Source organism: Pistacia vera, unplaced genomic scaffold (assembly GCF_008641045.1).
Source record: "Pistacia vera cultivar Batoury unplaced genomic scaffold, PisVer_v2 Contig266, whole genome shotgun sequence".
Classification (NCBI taxonomy): domain Eukaryota; kingdom Viridiplantae; phylum Streptophyta; class Magnoliopsida; order Sapindales; family Anacardiaceae; genus Pistacia; species Pistacia vera.
The window spans coordinates 295891-318457 of NW_022196075.1; the positions used below are offsets into that span (position 1 = coordinate 295891).

Below are 22567 nucleotides of genomic sequence, written 5' to 3' on the forward strand. Positions count from 1 at the left end.
GTGTTTTACCAGTTTGATACCCTGCTGTAAGTTCCTGCAATTCTTGGAATATAAACCTTTGATGTGTCAATGTTGTACCAATCAACTTCATGTTGCTGTGACTAAATGCTGTACAACAAGGTGGACACCCCTGTCTCTCCATTTTACCCTGATAAAAAAGTTATAACAAAAGCTTCCTCGAGGAATCTAACAAGATTAGATATTTTGCTATGAAATGATAATTCAAACGATCGGTGAGGATTAAAATCCTTTTTGCAGACACTAAGATTTTCAGCAGAGAAACTGGATCACTAAAAAAGAACAGATAACAGCAGAATTTATGTGAAAAAAGAACTGAAAGTTTTCAAATTAATCATGACATTATCGAGAAGGTGGAACCATAACACTATTCAAATATAAGAAATGAAACAATGCCATAAGATTACAATACATAAACACAATACAAATGCCATCCTTGTACTGCCTGAAGCTGTTCCACTTGACAAATAAACAGGATAACAAAGGAAAGAAATAGATTCAATGTAGAATGCTATCAATGAGAGTTGATGACAAAATTTGTAAGCCAAAATTCATCTAATCATAAAAATCCAAAACAAGGGAAAATTCACTACAAGTTACCTACATATTAATGGAGAAAATTTACATAGTTGTGGAATACATGTGTAAAAGACAATGCTTGGGTCAAAAAGTCAACTCGCTACCCTTACATAGTGAATCATGTAGATCTGTGCATTGAATTGGTTAGAAGTTTCTAAGTTTCTTTGTTTGAATCTTTTAATGTAGTAGAAAAAGATGAAGACTTCTCAGGTAACAAATTTCGCTTACATGGAAACGCTTTTTAATACATTATTTTGATAACTCTATCAGCCATTTTCAACAGTTAACATTGAATGATATGTGTCCTCAATGACCACCCCTAGTTTTTGGACATAAATTTACCCTTGTGAGGCAAGTTGCTTTTGGGAGTGCTCTCCATCCAATATCCGCCGTAGAACCCTCCTGGCCATTAACTTCCTATAAGCCTGATAAGCTCTATCCGTGCTTCTTCAAGATCTTCCCCTTTGCAGTAACCCCAAGAACACGGCCTCCGTGGCAATGAAGTTGCCATCAGAATCAAGTGCAGTTCCATGGAATACTTGACAGATGGAGTAACTGTTTTGCTTCTTCCGAGATTTCCTATCATGGTGCCTTTCTCGTAGGATCCTGGGTAACCCTGCTTGCCATTACGACCACCTGGCAGAGCTGGGACCAATTTAGCGTCACACACAGTTAGCTCTCCTCTACATGCTGCAAGCAGAACTTGTACCAAATCAGACTCCAAGCGAACCATCAATCCCTGTGCACCATTAATGGGTAATAAGCATGGTTAAGAGAAATCCACATCAAATTATATCATCATTTATGCTCATAAACTGAACTTTCTTGGCTATAACATGCAATGAACCCAAAAGATGGTCAGTTGCCTCCTTATAGCACGAGCACCATAAAGTGCAAACTAGATATTATTATTACCCAACCACTTGCCAATCATTAAAATAGAACAAGAAACCTTGGTACGAAAAACAATATCATGCATCTCATAGGTCGTTAAACTCTCCTCTTGCAACCTTGTCCATTGTTACAAACCACCTATATAGAAATCTCACCACCAACCCATATACATCAATAGATGGCATGAACAACTCCGCAAGAAATAACTTCTATTTGAATCAATATCTAAATTATGAGCGGATCATATTAAGAAATTATGCTGGGATACTTTTTAACAACCTGACACTCTGGATCTCCGAATCGCACATTGTACTCAATTAGCTTAGGTAAGCCAGACTTCTTCTCAATCATGAGCCAGCATATAAGACACCGACAAATTTACATCCCTCTACTGACATTCCTTTCACGGTAGGAGGATTATAGATTCCAGACCACAGACTAGTTCTTTGGTCAAGATTGGTGCTGGAGAGTAGCCTCCATCCCACCAGTGTTTGGCCCTGTATCACACATCCAACTCTTTTATGGTCCTGAGCAGATTCTAGAGGTATAGCATTCTCTCCATCCACAAGGGCAAAAAGGATGCTTCTTCCCCTTCGGAACTCTTCGATAACGACTCAACACCCAGCAGAACCAAAAACATTTTCAATAAGCATTGAATCAACAGCTTCGTATGCCTCCTCAGTGTCATAGAAACAATGACTCCTTTTCCAGCAGCTAATCCATCTGCTTTAACAACAATAGGTGCCCCATGCTCTTGAATATACTTCTTTGCAGCAGATGGCTCTGTAGTTTTATCCTGCAGCAACAAATCAAAGCATCAGGAAAAGATTTCTCTGTGATGAAGGAAGAAAAAGACAACCATGAACTTAAAGATTTTTAGTTTGGCCGACAAAAGGCAGAATAGTGGAACAGGATGGTACATTCAGGACTAGTCACAGTCACTTTCTTGATCTGATCATAATTCATAACTAACTTCCTAATCGAGACCAAAGAAAAAACACAAACCTTAGTGGTACGAATCCTGTATTTGTCACACAAATTATTCATGAAGTTCTTAAACCTTCCAAAGCAGCAGCTTCTGATGAAGGGCCGAAAGTAGGAATTCCAGCTTTTACAAGATCATTGGAAAGACCTGCAACAGAGGAGCCTCCGGTCCCACAACAACTAGTCCCCACCCATTTCCGGCAGAATGAAACTACAACTTCACTATCAAAACATCAGGATCAGGAATACAAGTTGCACCCCCTGAGCTAGATATCCCCGCATTTCCAGGTGCACAAAATACGGAGTCACAAGAGCTAGATCGCTTCAAAGCAGACACGGGCATGTTCTCTCCCCCCTCCACCAATAACTAGCACAACCACCCTCTCCTCTGCACCATTAAAAAAAAAAATCAAAGAATTACTCCATCCATAAATAACCAATAACAACATCATCCTTTAACATATTATTCTATCTTTTATCTGATTCCTATTCATCAATGAATTACACAAAACAGGAACACAATTTGCAATTGGTTTATAGCACTACTATACTCACTGCATTGCTTATAATCTTCCTTGCTTCAACCTCCAATACAACATATATTCATCAACATATCACGTACCCACATGGACCCGCAAATCCAACAATCCTAAATTCAAACGAATTCCTTCCCATAATTTCAAACTGGCAAAAAGTTGATAGGAATCAACAAATTAACTCTTCTTATTGCTAAAGTGTGTTACAATACTGGCTTTATAATGTACCAGACAAATTACAACATCAAAATGCTATCTTTTATCCCACACCATTGCATGTTACTACAAAACATGATTTCAAACATTCATATTTCACAGCATATCACCTTATGTGTTACCTAAACGCTTACAGCAACCTTACCGGGTTTATATAGGATAAAGTAGCTTTCCCATCGCCAGGAAATTATAAACTTTACAAACAAGAACTGACCCACTTCACAAACAAAGATTATAAAACCACAGAACAACACCCATCAATTTTAAAGATTAAAAAAGTAAAAAAAAATATATCAATACCCAGAAAAATCACGTTCCAGCGGCTTACCATGTTTCTGGGTGCATCAACAGCAATGACGTCTGATTTCTGCGAAAGACACGTGAGTGGGCTGAAGAAGCTGTGATTGAGATAGAACGATGAGTAGGTGAAACTCAAGTGGGGTTTCAAAGAGAAAGAGTGTTTGCTACTGTTTGATGAAACAAAGGCTTAAATTTGAAAAGAACTCTTGTTGTTGTGAGCAGTTTTGGAGAAGGAGAAAGAGTGAAACTTGGACAAGCCATATTGAGTTCGAGTTGAGTTCACGGATTTTAAGGAGATTGAGAAGTGAAGGAGAAGAACAGAACATGGTTTTGTAAGAGTTTGCCGTTTAGTGTTTAAACATAGAGAAATGCTAGACTTCCAAACGAAAGAGCTACGTGGTTTTGCACGTCAATTGCCATATCACCACTTTTCACATCATTTAATAATTAATAATTTATTAATTAAATTATTTATTTAACCTAAATTAAAAAAAGAAAGAGTATTGTTATATGTATTAATCAATTATACTAATCCAAGTACTAACAATCGAAATTTTGAATTTTTTGTTTTTTGTTTTTGAGAAAACTGACTTAATAAGAGAGGTCTATCACGTTAGTTATTACTATGGTTTTGATTAGTGCACATAACATATTAAAAAAAAAAAAAAATAGTCAAAATACCTCGACATCAAGAGAGCTTACAAACCGCTTCAAAACAATGTCACCACTACCCATATCCACTCGTTAACCAACAATGTCCATTCCTTCCAAATCAGACGAGGCAGCCACCGTCGTCGTCATTGGCCACCCAAAATGGCGGTGGCTGCCTGTCACCGACTCAAACGAGATTCGTCTTCTCAAAACCCGAAAAACTCATCAAGTCAACCCCATCATCCCCTCAAATCACTGTCGATCCCGAAACCTCAACCGCATCAACTCGGCACTCACTCAAATTTCACCCAGTCACAAATCACATACAAGCTCCGCAGATTGCAACCTTCTCTCATCAAAACCTTGTTAGTAATGATCCATAACGTAGCGGAAACAAAAAATAATAATACAAGGATCGTTTACATGAGCCAAGTCAGGTTATAATTTACAATTTATATTAAGTAAAATCTACACAAAAAGGTTAATCATGAGTTAGAGAATTATACGCACGTTTGAGGCTCCACCATATTTGTCTTTGAACGTTTTTGCTACCGACTCAAGCGTAGGATCGAACCGACTAGTCTACATGAAGACAATCACAAAGAACCAAGAGGGATTTGTTAGATCCTCTTTGGCTTTAAGATTAAAGAAGAATGAAATCAAAATGAATGGATTTTAGCAAAATGGGTTTCTGCAGTGGGAGAAAAGGGGGCTGCTGTTTTGGTTTTCAAGAGAATGAAATAAGAAAAGTCATATATTTTACAAAGAAACATTTTTCTTTTATAAAATTAGTTACCCTATTCCATATGGAATAGGCTTGGCTCCAACTCAACACCCCATGTTACCAAACACTCCCAATTAGATATTTAATTTTTATTTCATCATTATCTCAATAAATCAATTAATATATTTTAATCTATACATTCAATAATGATGATTTAATTAATATATGTGAACACATATTTAAACGTAATTTCACTTATTTAATTTTTCTAATTAAATAAAGGCTACGACCTTCAGCAAATTTAATTGCACTGTGAAATTACCAAAATCCCCTTTCACCTAAAAGACGAAAACGCCCTTCTTTCTTCTTGAGTCTTAAATTATCTTCTATGGTGTGACCCTTAGGCTCCTCATCAACCGGCAGTGTATAATATCCGATTAACACAGACCAAGATTGGCCCCTAGCAAGACATCATGGCCACCCGATAGATTCGGATTCAACAAAGTAGCTACCTGTCAATGATATGGTTACCGTACAATTTGATCATTTCATCATACGTTTCTCGACGAGATGAAGGCATAGAAATATTGTCAACCTTCGTTACTCTCATATTATGTATTCAGTTTCTGGACCAATGCCCTGTATTATAAACTGGTAGAGCAACAACTCAATCCCACTGTAGCCACAGTTTTAGTGTCATTGCCATAACTGAATTGCCCCGTGAGATAACTTCTCCTGTACCCGGGAGTGATGAATCCTCTGTCAACTCACCATAGTCTTGATACACTCTTGATGCAGTCATCACCACCATATTGACACTCTGAATAAACTGCGTTATGTTAGTGTCAAACTGCACCAATCGGTCACCAAGGCGCTCCGGTGATCTCAATTCTAGGATCACATGCACCACCATTCGTTAGAAGTTTGTTTCATAGACACTTGGGTTATCATCCATATGGAATCCTCTGATGGGTCATTCCAGTGAACTTGCTGTGTGTGTATTTGCCTAAAGCAAGCACCCAGGTGTTGCACCAGGTTGTCACCAAACAACCTTGACAAGTGAGATCAGTCATGCCTTTCGATAGGGTCGTTCAACACTATGATAGCCTTACCGTTATCTGTGCCCTTCCTTCAGAATGATACTGGGCTACGGACGTTTCTAGAATGGCCACTATATGTGCTCATAGGGTTCTCACTATCAAGATTTGAAACACTTGATACCCTCGTCACGGTTCATACATTCTAAGGACATATATCAATACATATTGCTATAATAATGATTTACCGCATATAGAATAAAATCTTTTATTATTGATTAATGAACATTATTACAAAGAGTCAATTCTACAATAATTGATTGGCTCAGGGCATCTACTCTAACAAACCCTAGATGACCAAAAGCTCTTCAAGATTGCCCGCAAATTATGAGGCAAGCAAATCAAGCGAAAAAGCAAGAGACTTGGAGACCGGCAGTCCAGTGATAAAGAAGAACATGAAGAAAATGTGGCATTGGTTGAAGCTAGAATGTGAACGAACAGAGCGTAAAAAGTGGTGAATTTGGAGATTACCAAGCACAGTGGGTGAATTTTCCAAGTACTTGCCATTGAATTTGGTTGGAGAGAGGCGTTGAGGTCTTTGGGGAAAGGGAAACTGAGGGAAATTGATGAGAAGTGGAATCGATTGGGATTGAAGAATAGAACACTGAGGAGAAAATTTAACTCCTCGGCCATCCCAAGATTCAATTTAACAAAATGGCCTTGAAAATTTTTTTCATTTTTTTTTTTAATTTAGAGGCTGACGTGGCACAGTTAAGATTCATAAACATGTAAAATGGTTAAAATGAAAGGATTAAACATATGTGGGAAAAATCATAATTAATGAAAGTTTTTAAAATTTGAAATTTAAAAGTTCACCCCACCCATTCAATCGCTTAATCGAAACTGATGAGGAAAAAATCGATTTCTTGAACCCTAAACGGAGACTGTGCGATTTCCGATCCAACTCCAAATTTTCACACCAATTCAATCCAAAATCAATTTGTTCAACCCTAAACGAATACAGTCGCGATTTTTGGAGATACAGTTGCGATTTCTTATCGAAACTGCAAATTTTCACACCAAATTCATCCTAAAATAGATCTTGAACCCTAAACGAATCTCTGCGATTTCCGGCGATACATTCTAGATTTTCGATCGAATTGCAATTTTTTCACACCAAATCAATCCAAACCATGGCTGACATTCACAATGAGGACGAAAACCCAATGCCACTTGGAATCCTAGAGTCCAATGGCGCAAGCAGTTCAATGGCTGCTTCATGGATCATCTGATCAGTGAAGGTGGTCCACAGTCAGAGGAACGACGGCGGCACAACAATAGAGAAAGAAGCAAACGGTTAGAAGAGAGGAGGCCACGAGAATTCAGGCGAGAGGAGGAGTCCGGCGAGGAGGAGGAGGCCGAAGAGAATGCAGGCGATGAGGAGGCCGACGAAGAAGGTACGATTTGTTTGTGGGTGTATTGCTCTGTACTGTCGCTTAAGCGATTCATCCCTTTATTCATGGTCGCTTAAACGATTTCAGATCGCTTAGCGATCTGTCTGAGGCAGAATCAACATCTGTCCAGATCTAAGATCGCTTAAGCGTCATTTCATCTCTATTACTCATGGTAGCTTAAGCGATTCCAGATCGCTTAAGCGATCTTGTCCAAGGCAGAGTCACTGCCCAGATTTAGATCACTTAAGCGTTCATCTTTACTCTTGTCGTTTAGTGATTCCAGATCGGTTAGCGATATTTTTTATGGCTTAAGATTCATCTAACTGTTGGTCGCTTAAGCGATTCCACATCGCTTAAGCGATCTTGTGCGGCAAAATCATCTGCCCAGATCTAAGATCGCTTAATCGATCTTTTGTATCGCTTAAGCGATTCATTCAGTTTACTCTTGGTTGCTTAAGCGATTTCAAATCGCTTAAGAGATCTGCACGGGGCAGAATCAAGATCTCTTAAGCTCCGAAATCGCTTAAGCGACCACAGAGGTAATTTTTGTTGCTGATATATTGTTTATTAGTTGTTTTGGTTTATTTTGTTGCTGATTTTTGTTTATATCGATTGTACAGATTGTGCGGACTGTAAACTATAAGAGTACGGGTTGGACATTGTAGCAAATGTACCGTACTTCCTTGTAAGGGTGACAATCAGGTCGATGGATGTTTTTGAAGATAAAGGATTTTAGATGGATTGAGGAATGGTCAACGACAATTCAAAGAATTTGTTTTAGTCAGTTTTTGAAAATCGGAGCAAATTGGAAAAAGGCGTTCTGGGGGTAGGGAGTGCATTATAGTTATTGCACTCGTAAAATGCCAAAAAAAGCAAGAAATGTGGTTCGTGGTGGATGGAAAGCCACTACGTTTTGGGATGATGGAATATTGTGTGTACCAGCTTAAGATGTGGGAAATCCAGATGAGGAGGAGGCAAGGCAAAAGGAGATGGGTGGCAGCCGTAAGGTTGGTTGAGAAGGTTTTGCAGGGGAAAGCGTCTATACAGGAATTTAGAGAAGATTATAAGAGACTTCGGTTTACCGATCCAAAAAGTTCAAACTGTGCTTGGTATTGTTCTTACATTCGATCCTAATGGCTGGTGACCAATAAAAGTCGTTGATATAGATTGAGTGAGTTTGCAAGCAACTTGGACTTCTTTAATTCTTATTCGTGGGGATGGGTATCATTTAAGCGAACCATGGACTCCCTACAAGGGAAAAACTGGCTTTAAAGCACTCCCAAGGGGGTCGGAAGGATAAGCCGAGCACGTACATTTGTTTGGCTTCCCATGGGCAATGCAGGTAAATATTAATAGCTTTTTGTTATATTTTTTGTAATATATGTGTTTGAATTATGAATATACTATTTTTTACAATGTAGGCTTGTGTATGAGGCCGTCCCTGTCTTCACGAAGGCGGGGGGAGGGGGAAGAGTTCGGATGTATGACACGAGCTTTCCTAGATGTTGCTGTGCATGTCCAGAATTGACCCATTGGGATTACGACCACATAGACTTGAAATTGAAGCGACTGGGGTAAGATTAAATGATTAAGCTTTTGAATATGCGTTGCTTTAAAATGTCCTTCTTATTGTAGGAGTCGTCCTTCCCTTTCTCACTGCTACTGGGGGTGAAGCGGAGGTATGTCACATCTTTCAAAGCAATGAGGTGAAAGGGAAATGGTAGACCGCCTGATGCAGGACTTAGAAGGGGTCACCATGTGACGGCAGTTGCAGGGTCACTGCTTGAGAACGTGGTTGACGCCGAGGATGATGAAGCTCCAATCGACGGGGGGAGGGAGGAGGAGGAGGAGAGGGAGAAGAGGTTCGTATGCCTCAGCAAACCGTACAACAGGTACCGCTTTGCCGAGACGTTGGCGTTAGGAGAATGAGGTGTTAACCTCATAACGGCCTGTTTGAGAGTTTTACAATAACCGTTTATGACAGGTTTCCAAATAGAAGAGCGGATGAAAAAGTGGGAGAGAAAGTGGATAAAGTGGCTGAAATTGGTACGGTGGAGGAGAAGTTGGTGGAGTATTAAAGGCAGTTGAAGTGTAACCTAGGCTGAAAAGAGAGAGTCGAAAGAGCAAGTTTGTCAAATTGCCTTACACGTGGTAACACATGGAAGAAGAAGAAAATTAAGAAACAAATAGGAAGAAGCAAAAATGGAGGAGTTAAGGAGGTTGGTGGAGAAGTGGGGATGTATAATGGAGGAGGGTAGGAGTGGGCAAGCAGAAATGACTCAAAGTCGATTTGTATAGGCCAATAGAGGAGGAAAAGAAAAAACTCTTCTATGCCTATTACAATGAATCAGGAAGTGATCCCATGTAAAGTGTAAGACAGGAGATTATCATCAGGAATGGTTTGAATAGTTGTTGACGATGGGCAGTGGCTTGAGGACCCGATGAGTCATTTTCGCTTATTTTCCTTAATTTTCTTATGTTTTCCATACTTATCATTTTGTTTTTAATTAATGCAGCACATCATGAGGTATTACACTGATAGGCAACACAGACCGTAATGGTGATCTATTGTATACCGACTGTGCCTCACCGATGTGGCTTTTGGCCAAATGTTTGTTTCGACATTCGCAATTTAATTAAAAAGGTCGTTGGTAAAGGTGCAGCAAAAGGAGCCAAGCGAAAAAGATTGGCCCCAGAAGACTCAGACTGCATCCCTGACGATTTTAAGTTTGATGACAGGATTATGCATTATGTACGGGGGGAAAGGCCCAAATAGGGCCACAGTTGGGCAAGGTTAAAAGAGCCTACTGCATCATCAACGTCAGAGATATGCACTAAATACAGTTGTCGCGCATCTAGATGAGGGTTGCTGAAGATCCTTAACTGCAACCCAACTATTTGTCGAGACAAGCAGTTGGAGATCGGTTGGAGCCACTGTCATTGTTGTTCCGTTGGCTGTTACATGATAGCGGGATGTTTGAGCACTTTGGTGATCAAGTCTTTTCGGCCTAATAGGTCTTGGCTCTTGACCATGACCAATCCCAAAGCTACCCATCTTCTTGTGTGTGCTATCTATAATAAGGAATACCCAGCAAGTCATTCAATCTCCAAATCTTCCTCACTCGGATCACCCCAGGCGAGAAATACCAGCTCTTTACTTTCGGCATAACCGGTCTTAGCTTTTCCTTTTCACGACTCCGATCTTCTTTCATCCTGGTACAGAATAGGCTCTGATTCTTTATAAAGACCTCTTCTTCACATAAAACCATTCTTTCAGAGTCGACAACTGCAGCCCCCCCCAATGCACCTAAAGCAGAACAAAATGATTGAGAGGCTTACGCAGACCTTTGCGGTGCTATGAAGGGTTTCATTTGCATATCGGCATAAAAGAAGAAAATCCCTCCAAGAAAAATGCAACCAAGATACCGCTGATTCAATCCAGTCCACTCATTTCATTTAAGATTTTGAATTGTAATCCCTTTCATTTCTTTAATCTTTATAAGACTAAAGATGAACAATGAGCAACTGTCGGACGCTAGGCTGTTGAGTACTTCCAGGGGCATATGGATCCGTTTGAGTGACCAGAACCTAATCAAAAGATATGGAAGTTGACTTTGAATATTGTAGTTTATTGATGTTGATGTTAATAATTGGGTTATGGTGCTGATGTTCAGGTGTCATCTTATACGAGTTTACCGAAAGAGACGGACTAAGTGAACTTCTCAATCTTGCACTCCAAAATTTTTGGATTTTTTTTTTTTATTTACAAAAGCTACGTGGTTGCAGGTGTGTGCCGGATAATTTTGTAGGTTCCTAGCAAACAATGGGAGGAAACTTCTCAAAGGCTGGTTGGCAGAGAGGCATCTACAATCAGGCTGCTGGCAAGGCATGGTACCAACAATGATCTCAGATAAGTTCCTGCAAACAGAATTTGAAAACTTCTCAAAGGCGGGTTGGCAGAGGAGGCATCTGCAATCAAGGTTGCTGGCAAGGCATTATCGTACGTAATTGCTGAAAAAACCAAGTCCACGACTTGCATTCTCAGAGTCAACCACACACCATGCAAGAGGATATGTTGATTCTCGTTGTCCTGTGCAATGGCCACCAACAATGTACCTCCATACTTTCCCGTCAAAAAGTAACCATCAACAACCAACACTTTCTCATGTTTACAAACCCCTTATAGCAGAACCGTAAGCAACAAAAAATATTTAAACATCATATTCCTGTCCCACTTCAAAGCCGTCTTGCTACCTTCGTTTGTCAACTCAAACATATACGGTCGCTTCTAATACTGCGTACCTGGGCTCCGGCGTGCCCCTCACAAAATCTTGTGCACGTTGTCTCCTTTTCAGCATTTCCAGTAACTAACAACACATCCCAACTCTGTGCGCACAAGTCTTTGAATCTCTTTTGGAGATGGACCTCAAAATTATCTCTCACCGCAACAAGTTTTAGCTTCCTCACCACTTTCTCTTTGTTGTCAAATAATACCCTATATGCAACTCCGATCCATCCATAAAACTGAGCTATTCACTACTACCTGCAATTGCCCCTCTCTGAACCTACATAAACGACATAGAGTTCTCTTCCTCACAAACTACACCTTCTGCATAATTTTTATTTAAAAGAATCTCTACATCTACGGGAACATGTACAGGGTCCTCCTCCTCAACATTTTCATTCTGCCGCCCATGACCAACCTCTTCTACAATGTCCCCTCACCACCCAATTCACCGTTACTCTTGATTTTTCAACTAACAAATCAATGCCCTCAGTTCAAATTAAAATCAGGCAAATCTCTGCCAACTTCCTCATTATCCCCTTCCTTTGAACCAACTTCCAACGGTTTTCCTACAAAAGAACCCTAAAATCGCCCTCGAACCATTATCGGCCACATCAATCTATATAACTTCACACTTTCATCCGACTTTAATATGCATATTCTTTTTACAACTTGTCGTGTCTCTATGATATCAATATTGACTTTTCAACCAAAATACGGGAAAAAAAAATCCCATATAAAGGAGGTCTTGCCTGCTCTTTTTAAACCAAAATATTTGTTTTTATTTAACACAAGGAACATGATATTGATACCTACTCTATTACCTTATAAAAACTATTGGGACCAAGATTTGCTTATCAATGGTCAAATTAGAGTATCCAACCGTTGAAGTGAAAACCAGAATAATTTTTATTTTTTAATTATTACTTTTAACTATTTATATTGTTCTTCTTTAAAATATATAAAATTATTTTGGAAGGGACTATTTAAACCCAAATCACTACTCTCAACCTCTATTAAATATATTCAATAAAAAAAATTCAAAATTTCATAATTCTAACACTAAATCAATAGAATAATACTAAAAGTAAATAGAGATTCTAATCAATAAAACCACAGATTTTTTTTTTAATATTGATTGCAAAATTATTTTAAAAATATTTAGTTTATGTGTACTAAACAACCTAGGTATGTAAGATGTTCTTTGATCCACCAAATTAATTTTTTGTGTCAATTATTTGGAGTATTAGATTAGAGTAGATGGATGATTATGAATTTTTATTAAAATTTAAGTTAAACCGCCTAACCTTTCAATTAAACTATATTGGGCCGATCTTGATTGGACTGATGGCCCATTTAAGCGTTAGAATTAGAAGAAATGGCTTGAATTGACACAGCTGTGTGAATGTTGAGCAAGTGCAAGACTGTGAAGACTGAGGATGTCGTTCACTTGTGTACTGATTTCGGCAGCGGCCCCGGCTAAGGTCTTTTCGGATCAAAATACAAAACTTTCAGATTCGAATTATGATATGAAGAGTTTAGATATACCAGTAATGACTAATGAGTTTCTCTCGAAGCATCTCTAATGCTGCATATTTAAGGAATGGTCATGGGAAATGTAACTTTGGTGCCCGGCGGTGTTTCTGCTGTAAATCACAACTGGGTTTGGCTGTGGTGGCAGGGCTCGCTCCTGTCACCTCAGCCTCATATAGGGTCCTGCTTCTGGGTGGCGGTCTCTTTGCCTTTACATTATACTTTCTTTCTTTCTTTACGTATATCCTGAATTGCTATGCATTGCCTCTCTAAGTTAAGGTCAATTTTTTTTTTTTCTTTTGCATGTAGTTGCAAAATCAGGGAGCAAGGGTTCCCTTTTGGGAGGATTAACGGGGGCTGCTCTTATGGCATCAGTAGGTTTGTTTTACCCCTTTCCCATTTTTTCTTTAAGCACAAAATGTTGTCATCTAATCCTCGTAAATGTTCTTTTATGTTGGCAATTTCATGGTCATTTCCGATCTTGATTCCAAATATACATTGTTCTCTCCTTTTCTGCATTTTCATATTCTTTGTTCTCCACCTCTCATTATGTTATAAGTTGTTAAGGGTGTGATTGTCAGGTTTTCAAACCTGCAAGGGATCACGGGGTTGTACTTAGGATCACAGGGGTGTATTTGTCAAGTTTTCCAACCGGAAGGCAATAGAAAAATAATAGTATTGATTAATTTATGATAACCAAATATAACATATAGTTAAGATCTTTTATATAAATTAGAGACTCGCCAAAATTGGTTCATGTCAAGATGGCATGGAACAATGACTCGGGTCTTCATTGTCTGCTGTTCTGGCACGCGGAAAAAGACAATTTCTCCCACAAATACATAATATGATAATCTATGTATATTCGGTAACACTTGTGACAAAGGTGTATTGCCTGCAGCTGCATTGAAAAAAAATTATCAAATACATAAGTCAAGAGTAACGACCTGGAGGGAGACCATAATAAATAAACACGTGGGGTCATATATACATTGTTATGTCTGATTTGCATATGTAAAGAATGATTGATGGCACACCAACATTCATGTCAAACTAAAACGATGTGAATGCGCAAGTGTGATTAACCATTCGCCTAGTTGTTTTGCTATCACAATGTTTTATGTTATATTTTATATAATTCTGAGATTCAAATTGTTCTTGGTTATGTTATTAATCTAAAATTAGTAAGTGGAACCATTGCCAAAGAAGCCACGTGTTTAAGAAGATTGAAAACTACTATCTATCCACCCCATCTGAGATAGACTCATGAACGACTCGGATACATCTAGAAATTTCTTTTTAAGTTAATAACATCACGATTAAAATAATGTAGAAAAATGATTTCTTTAATTGTGTGTGTTCGTGATCCAATGTCCGTCTTATTTAAATCTCTTGCCTATACCCTTTCTTCTGTTCTGTATCTAATAGATAGATCGAAGAGGATTCCATGCCTGTCGGTGTCCCTCCAGGTTTGACATCTAACAAAGGGGAAAGAGCGAGTGTTTCAATTTCAAGACTTCCTCCTCCGCTACTGTGGTCTATTTGTCTCCAGGTTTTGGTGTTGTTAATTCTCTTGTTTTCTCAACTCACCTTCTGGGCGTTCGATTCCCACCCCATACCCGCTAAGGCTACCGCTTTTTCTTTTGGTCCTACCGCTATCTCACTCCTTAATAATTATCCACCGACAATATCTTCTTTTAAATCCACAACTTTGACCCTCATAGCCCCGCCTTGTTTCCTTGTTTTATTCTCTTACTAGTCTTACTGTTTGTACTGGCCTTCTCGCCAATTGTTCAGGATCAAAAATTGAGACGTCAGTACCACAGTAATAATCAAGTTGGATCGTTGGTTATCAAAAGGCGGAGGATGTGAGGTTCTTCCGCAAAGAAATACAGTTGGGACGACATTTGAGAACATCACCAATAATTTTTCGGTAGTGATTAGGAAATTCAGGAGGGTTTAGTAACGTCTATCTGTAGCCGTTTACTGGTTCCATTCACCTCAAGGGGCAATCAAGATTCTCTATCAGGTCTCCAGCAAGAAAAAACTAGATATCCTGCTCCGCCTTTGCCACGAAAATATTGTAACAGTTTCTCGGCTACTGTAACGATTAAGGTATGTATATATATATATATTTGCAAAGCATCTATGGTTTTAGTCTATTGGTTTCTTGAGTTATATATTGATGCCACGGTGTCCTTATCGTTATGCAGTGAAGCGCTTGTGTTTGAATCGTGCCGAAGGGGAGCTTGATGTGAGAAGCTCATGGAGGAAGCAAAAGGATGGGAGCAATACTTCGTTGGAAAAAACGTATGGCAATAGCTTTCCAGGTTGCCAAAGCAATTGAGTATCTACCATGAGAAATGCACCCTGACATCGTACACGGTGACATCAAATCTTCAAACATCCTTGGACGAGTATTTCAACTGCAAGCTCTGTGATTTTGGTGCTGCAAAGCTGGGGTTTTCTTCTCGTGTGCCGACACGTCAAGGACCAAGCAAGTGATATGGGTTCGCCAGGTTACACAGACCTCACTACTTGAGAAACTGGATAGCCTCAAAGAGAATGATATTTACAAGCTATGGAGGTATCCTTTTGGAAACTTGTAACGGGGATGGCGGCTTTTTGCCCGAAAGAGGTCAACTATTGACATCTTGAGCAGCAGCCGTCTGAAAGATGTCTTGAATGTGAAAGCAAGAAAGTAAAAGAATGGTGCATCACGGTTGGGCGGGGAGTGACTTGGAAGAGGCGAGGACCCATGCTTCAATCTCTGAACTTTGCCTTCGACAGGCTCCCATTCACGGCCTTCTGCTAGTGAAATCTTGCATACTATGGAGGATAAATCTTCTCCTCAACAAACAAAAGATTCACAAGTAAATAATTACCATAAACCTTTAATGTGAAAAACTGTAATTTTTTTTCTTTGTAGTTAAATTTGCGCATGTCATAGTACCATCGTGATTGTGGGTATATGACGCGCGTGTGTGGCCGACAGAGTGTTAAGGCTGTAATCAATTGTTGTATTGAACTCAGTCAGAAAACAAACAAACATAATCAAATTCAAATAACTTATATTTTTAATTTGTCCTTGAAATACATAGATTAGATCCATTTCAATATATAGTTTCTACATATCTTGTTAATATCTTTCAACAACATTTTTCTAAGAAAGAAAAAAAAGTTATGCAGTCAGAGTAGGTAATTAGATAATGGTATTGTACTAATTAATTAAGTATTAACATTGAAAATTCGAATTTTTTATTTTGAAGAAATTTTAAAATTTCAATATTAGTATTTGGTTAGCTTAAATATTAGTTAGTGTACATAATTTTTATTCAGGTAATTAATAGTTTTATGTGCGGGAATATTGGAAATTAACAAAAAAAAAAAAAACCAAAAAAAAAAAACCCTTAAAACTTCATTTGGCCATTAAAACATATTCTTTTTAACAACTTGCGTGTCGCTATGATCCAATATTGACTTTCAACCAAAATAGGAAAAAAAAAATCCCATATGGGGAGGTTCGCCTGTTCTTTTTAAACCAAAATATTTGTTTTATTAACACAAGGAACATTGATTTGATACCTACTCGATTGCCTTAAAAAACTATTGGGACCAAGATTTGTTATCAAGGGTCCAATTAGAGTATCCAACCGTTGAAGTGGAAACCAGAATAATTTTTATTTCTTAATTATCACTTTAAACTATTTTTTTTTTCTTTAAAATATATCAAATTATTTTGGAGGACTATTTAAACCCAAATCACTACTCTCAACCTCTATAAATATATTTGTTATATGCCTAGAAAAGTAGGACTGATGTAGAGCCCTGTCAGCATGGGTGGTCAGAGCTTGAGAAGGTATAAACCGTTCAGGTGGTTACATTGCGTAATGACGTGATGGTATGCTTGCCAGTGTGGTAGGTGCTAACGTCAGTTGGCGTATGGTTGGAAACGGTCCACGTGTCCAATCCCGCATGAGTCAAGGGAAATCAATCGGGCAAATGAGCAATGGGCTGCAGAAGCTGGATTTGCACGGCCATTACACCTTTGCAGATTTAGTAATATTACTCTGGTTCACCCATATAAAATAGATGACGTCCTCCTATTGTGGGATTGACTTTCAACTCTGGAATAACATACTCTCTCCCTCTTTCTCTTGTATTCTCTAAGCTATAATTCAGCTCGCTGAAGTGATCTAACTTCACTCATTAATACAAGTATACAGTGGACGTAATTCGGCTCGCGTTGTGAGCATCCGAACCACTTTAAACATTGTTCTTCACCCCCCCCCCCCCCCCCCCCCCCACCAAAACACCAATCAACTAAATACTTCTTATCACGCGTGACTTCTGAGCCTGCTCAGCATTCTCAAGTACAAATAGTTGGTTTCAAAATCAAGCATCACAAAAGAGAATGGTTTGCCCAATTACCTGAAATTATTCATACACGATGTTAATTTGCATTAAAAATAACTTTTTGTACACGATTGATAAATGATATTAAACAATATTTTTTTTTTTCTTAAAGTAATAATACTTAATGGATGTGTTTGGATTAAGGCATATAAGATAATTGAGTAATCTTCATTTATTTTGTAAAATTATTATGTTTGTTTTGCAAGTAATAAAATATTATGGATAACTTTCATTGTAAATAGTATTTACGGTTGGTCATGTAAGGGGTAATCCGATACCTTGGATGTTATTAAAAGATTATTAGGCAATCTAATTTTATTTTACTCTTACATGTCTACCAAATAATAATTATCTAACGCCCTACATTTGAGAAATTAGCTAAAACACTTCAGCTACAAAAAAGTTTAAAAGTTAATAAAATACACACATCCACCCACAACCACCGCCGACGTCAATCGTCATAATAGCGCACGACTGGTGGGATCTGGCCAGTCGTGCACCAATAAGGCCTTTTTTTGGTCAGATCTAATTGTTTCTATGACCATTTCACGATCAAAGATATGGTTGTGAAATGACTATCGACACACGACTGGCCATATACGGCTAGTCGTGCGTCATTCCGTCGACTATCGATAACGGTTGGCGATGGTGGCTGGCTGTCGACAGTGGCATAGGATGGGTGGATGTGATTTTGCTACAAATTAAAGTTTAATATGATTGGGGTGTTTTAGCAAAATTTCAAATATAAGAGGTTAAAAGAAATAATTTAAAAATAATATTATATTAATATTTGGAAAAGAGTTCGATTTATTAATATATATAATATATCTACCAATTTATCCTCTTAACAAAGCATATTATTCACCCATTTATTCGAACTAACAAAACACATTTCTTAAATATTCACAGTAATCTTCAAGATGATTTATTTTTCTGTTAATATAACATCTCTTTATAATAAAACATTATATGATTTAAAGGCCTTCTTAATGTGTTTGTATTATTAAATTCAGATAACATTATGTAAAATATAGTTTGATAATTTGTTACATAATATTGCTATATCAAATATAAATTTTTGTATAATTAAAATTGATTAAAAATGATCTAAATAAACATTACATTAATTTATAAAAATGTATTTAATTATAATAATTGGTAAAGAGAATTTGAAGAATATTGTTATTGCTAGTGGCTGGATTTCGACGCCAATCTCAAAGGGAAGGGATTGGGCCTGGTAAAAGAGAGAGGTTGGTTGCTGATGTGTGCGTCATCTTTACAATTCATTATCTATAGAGAGGAATGAAGTTGTGAGGGTTGTAGGTTTTGTGAATCCTTTAATTTACGTGGTAGGCTTTCTTGGGGTGAGACACGTGGATATCAGCTTTCTCAAATTGATCGAATCAACTCTAGTCCTTGGTGGATGAGACAATATTGAACTCAGAGATAAAGAGTCTCCCCAACACCAACAGTTTTTCATTTTGTGATATAAAAACATCCTTAAATTTAACTTATTGATATTACCAAGATTAAATTTTAGCTATACTATCAAGATAGATAAATGTTAAGAGTTGGCTCCCTAAAGGGAAAAATCGACCACTCTCCAATGAATTTGTGAAGATATAACCTAAAAGTTAACTGAGTTTCAGTTTTGCATTCCTATTAGTGGTATGATATGGGAGCTTCAGAATATTTGTCACGAAATGAAAAAGAAGAAAATTATATAGTTATGTAAACATTTATTAAGATGAGGAGAATGGTGCTTTATAAAAATTAGAGATTCTCCAAAATTGGTTCATGTCAAGATGGCATGGAATCTTTCATTGTCTGCTGTTCTGGCACGCGGACAAGACAATTTCTCCCACACAAATCAATTTATGTAATAGAGCTTGTGACAAAGATACATTGCCTAAATTATCAAATGCAAAGTCAGACTTGACGCCCTGGATGGAGACCATTTAATAAATAAACACGTGTGCATATATACATTGTATGTATGATTTGCATATATAAAGAATGATTGATGGCACACCAAACATTACTAAAATGATTAACCATTCGCTAGTTGTGTTTTGCATCAAAATGTTTTACTGTATATTAATAAATCTGAGATTCAAATTGTTCTTGGTTATGTTATAATCAAAATTATAAGTGGACCATCACAAAGAAGCCACGTGTTAAAGAAGATTGAAAACTACTATCTATCCAACCCATCTGAGATAGACTCATGAACGACGGGATCATCTAGAATTTCTTTTTAATTTAATAACATCACGATTAAAATAATGTAGAAAATGATTTCTTTATTGTGTTCTGTTCGTGATCCAATGTCCGTCTTATTCTAAATCTCTGCTCTACCTTTCTCTCTGTATCTTTATTAAATATGATAGATCGAAGAGGATTCCATGCCTGTCGGATTGTCCTTCCAGGGTTTGACATCTAACAAAGGGGAAGAAGCGAGTGTTTCAATTTCAAGACTCCTCCTACCGTACTGTGGTCTATTTGTCTCCAGGTTTTGGTGTTGTTAATTTCTCTTGTCTTCTCAACTCACCTTCTGCGTCGCTTCCCACCCCATACCCGCTAAGGCTACCGCTTTTTCTTTGGGTCTACCGTACTCACTCCTTAATAATTATCCACCGACAATATCTCCTTTTAAATCCCACAACTTTGACCCTCATAGCCCCGCCCTTGTTTCCTCTGTTCTTCTCTTACTAGTCTTACTGTTTGTAATGGCCTCTCGCCAAATTGTTCAGGATCAAAAAAATTGAGACGCAGACCCAGTAATAATCAAGTTGGAGTCGTGGTTGATCAAAAGGCGGAGGATGGTGATGGTTCTTCCGCAAAGAAATACAGTTGGGACGAGCATTGAGACATTCACCAATAATTTTTCGGTAGTGATTGGATCAGGAGGGTTTAGTAACGTCTATCGGCTCGTTTACCTGGTTCCATTCACCCTCAAGGGGCAATCAGATTCTCTATCAGGTCTTCCAGCAAGAACTAGTATCCTGCTCCGCCTTTGCCACGAAAATATTGTCAAGTTTCTCGGCTACTGTAACGATAAAGGTAGTTATATATATATATTTGCAAAGCAATCTATGGTTTTAGTCTTATTGAGTTTCTTGAGTTATATATTGATGCCACGGTGTCCTTATCGTTATGCAGATGAAGGCGCTCTGGTGTTTGAATACGTGCCGAATGGGAGCTTGCATGAGAAGCTCCATGGAGGAAGCAAAAGGATGGAGTCAATACTTCGTTGAAAAAACGATGGCTATAGCTTTCCAGGTTGCCAAAGCAATTGAGTATCTACATGAGAAATGCACCCTGCACATCGTACACGGTGACATCAAATCTTCAAACATCCCTTCTGGACGAGTATTTCAACTGCAAGCTCTGTGATTTTGGGTCTGCAAAGATGGGGTTTTCTTGGTTGTGCGCCACCGTCAAGGACCAAGCAAGTGATGTGGGTTCTCCAGGTTACACAGACCCTCACTACTTGAGAACTCGGAATAGCCCAAAGAAGAATGATATTTACAGCTATGGAGTTATCCTTTTGGAACTTGTAACGGGGATGGCGGCTTTTTGCCCCGAAAGAGGTCAACTATTGACATCTTTAGCAGCAGCCGTCCTGAAAGATGTCTCTGAATGTGAAAGCAAGAAAGTAAAAGAAATGGGTGGATCCACGGTTGGGCGGGGAGTTGACTTGGAAAGGCGAGGACCATGCTATCAATCTCTGAACTTTGCCTTCGACAGGCTCCCTTCACAGGCCTTCTGCTAGTGAACTCTGCATACTATGGAGGATAAAATCTTCTCTCAACAAACAAAGATTCACAAGTAAATAATTAATCCATAAACCTTTAATGTGAAAAACTGTAAATTAATTTTTCTCTTTGTAGTTAAATTTGCTGCATGTCATAGTACCATCGTGATTGTGGGTATATGACGCGCGTGTGTGCCGACAGAGTGTTAAAGGCTGTAATCAATTGTGTATTTGAACTTCAGTCAGAAAACAAAAACATAATCAAATTCAAATAAATCTTTATATTTTAATTTGTCCTTGAAATACATAGATAAGATCCATTTCAATATAATAGTCTACCATATCTTGTTAATATCTTTCAACAACATTTTCTACTAAAGAAAAAAAAGTTATGCAGTCAGAGTAGGTAATTAGAGTAATGGTATATGTACTAATTAATTTAAGTATTAAATATGAAAATTCGAATTTTTATTTGAAAGATTTTAAAAATCAATATTAGTATTTGGATTAGCTTAAATTAGTAGTGTACATAATTTTATTCAGGTAATTAATAGTTTTATGTGCGGGAATTATTGTGAAAATACCAAAAAAAAAAAAACCAAAAAAAAAAACCCTTAAACTTCATTTGGCCATTAACATATTCTTTTTACAAATTATCGTGTCTCTATGATATCAATATGACTTTTCAACCAAAATACGGGAAAAAAAAAATCCATAGGGAGGAGGTCTTGCCTGTTCTTTTTAAACCAAAATATTTTGTTTATTTAACACAAGGAACATGATATTGATACCTACTCTATTGCCTTATAAAACTATTGGGACCAAGATTGTTATCAATGGTCAAATTAGAGTATCCAACCGTTGAAGTGAAAACCAGAATAATTTTTATTCTTAATTATCACTTAAACTATTTATATTTTTCTCTTTAAAATATATAAAATTATTTTGGAAGGGACTATTTAAACCCAAATCACTACTCTCAACCTCTATTAAATATATTTGTTATGCCTAGAAAAGTAGGACTGATGTAGAGCCCTGTCAGCATGGGTGGTCAGAGCTTGAGAAGGTTCTACAACCGTTCAGATGTGGTTACATTGCGTAATGACGTGAGTGGTATGCTCCTGCCAGTGTGGTAGGTGTACGTCAGGTGCGTATGGTTGGAAACGGTCCAGTGTCCAATCCC

General features: G+C 37.9%; 2 pseudogenes; one reads left to right on the forward strand and one right to left on the reverse strand.

Moving 5' to 3' along the window:
* Nucleotides 1–1006: 1006 nt before the first annotated feature.
* Nucleotides 1007–3558, reverse strand: LOC116133167 (annotated as a pseudogene).
* Nucleotides 3559–7218: 3660 nt separating this feature from the next.
* Nucleotides 7219–21428, forward strand: LOC116133168 (annotated as a pseudogene).
* The last annotated feature ends 1139 nt before the right edge of the window (nt 21429–22567 follow it).